Raw genomic sequence first — 1,771 nt, 5'->3', positions numbered from 1 at the left:
TTCTTTATTTGAGAGAGAGAGGGAGAGGGAGCACAAGCATGGAAGGGGCAGAGGGTGAGGAAGAAGGAGACATCCCGACGAGCAGGGAGCCCGATGTGGGACTCAATCCCAGGACCCCAGGATCATCACCAGAGCTGAAGGCAGACACTTAACTGAGCCAGGCACCCCCATGATGGATTTATTCTATTTTACTCTGCTGTAAAACCAAAGATTCCATTGTAGCACAGAGACCATTATATTTCTAAAGGTCTTGAAAAAGTGGTGTGGCACATGCAAGACATGATGTACAAATTGAAGAACTGGGTCATTTCCTTTATAACATGATACAACATTGTCACCGAGGCAGGCATGCAAAATAACAGTGTGGCATGGAACAAAAATGTAGCACAAACATGATGATTTCCAATCATGCCTTTAAGCACCGACCTTAGGATGGACTTACGGTCCCTAGATTTGGGGGAAGATTTAGGGAAAGATTACCATTCTTTGGGAGAATAAAAAGTTCACACTTCTGAAATTTCACAGAATTTTAAGGCCAAAAGATAGCAAGCTCATTTCTCTTCCTTAAAACCACATGAGGCTTCTTTGTTCAATCCCATTCCAACCTGTGACCTCCCGCCTGGATGTTCTTTCCATCAATTCAAGCTGATAGGTTCAAACTTATAGGGTCCCCTTCCTGGTGGAAGGGTTTGAGGATAACCCAGTCCAATCAAGCTGGGATTATTGCTTTAGCAGATAAAGAAGTTCCACAAGCCAGTGTGTAGTTAGCACTAGCGTCAAAACGGGTGGTTGCAAGGCTCTGCAAACAAGGTTCACTTGTGTTTCAGTCTTCTCACTTGAACCGCCTGGTCTATATAGCCTCCAAACTCAGTTTTATCATTTTCTTGAGTGTACAGCTGGAGGTCTGCCACCTTGAAACCCAGGGCAAAATTATTTTGTGACTGTTTGGATTTGGCTCTGCCAAAACCCATCGGGGAGCCGGCAAGCCAACCTCCAAAGGCTAACACAGCCCAGGTGTAAATGGTTGGTCCAGAAAAATCTATATCAACATTACTGTCAAGGCAGAGACAATCTTATTTATAGGGGACTTCAATTTCCCACTCTTTTTTCCTGTGGTCAGCACAAGCAGGGCATCAAGAGTCACCTTCAAGCCTTCAAGCAACTTATTCCACAAAGAAATTTCTGCCCTGAGAGGGCTCTTTCATTTTAGGTTGAAAATAAGTCCCAGTTACAGATCTTATATTTGGTCTCTAGGTTGTCTGAAGCTTTCCCTGTCTGTGTAAGCACGACCAGAAGTAGAGAATTCTACTAATATGGTAGAATTGATTCTCCAAAAAAAAAAAATTGATTCTCCAATTCTTGTGCTATACTGACTATACCAAACCCAAATCCTCTGTTGAAGACATCCTTGGCAGCCATTCTTAGCTCTCAGTAAGTCTGCGTGTTATATACATCTTCAGCCAGGGGGCCTGTCTCCATGCTGCTAGGGCGACCCAAATATTAAAAAACCATTCTTGCCTTCCTGGAATAGCCCAGTGTATTCACCAGGCACTGCTGGATTTGTTTTGCTAATAGTTGGTTTATTTTTTTTTTTACATTTATGTAAAACATGTTATACTGACCTGTTCTACTCCTTTTATAATGTTCAGGTCAGGTTTTGGTATCAAGGTAACACCAGCCTCAGAAGACAAAATGGAAAGTGTCTCACTTTTTCTATTCTCTGGAAAAGTTTATCTACAACTGGCATTTTTTTCTTTCTCAAATATTTGGT

At 42.2% G+C, this 1,771-nt stretch overlaps 1 pseudogene; it reads right to left on the bottom strand.

Annotated features, from left to right (window-relative positions):
• Positions 1-551: 551 nt before the first annotated feature.
• On the bottom strand, positions 552-1,406 carry LOC129503543 (voltage-dependent anion-selective channel protein 3-like; annotated as a pseudogene).
• Positions 1,407-1,771: the final 365 nt, after the last annotated feature.

The sequence above is a fragment of the Nyctereutes procyonoides genome, unplaced genomic scaffold (genome assembly GCF_905146905.1).
Source record: "Nyctereutes procyonoides isolate TBG_1078 unplaced genomic scaffold, NYPRO_anot_genome, whole genome shotgun sequence".
In the NCBI taxonomy this organism is placed as follows: domain Eukaryota; kingdom Metazoa; phylum Chordata; class Mammalia; order Carnivora; family Canidae; genus Nyctereutes; species Nyctereutes procyonoides.
This window is presented reverse-complemented; position numbering and strand designations above follow the sequence as displayed.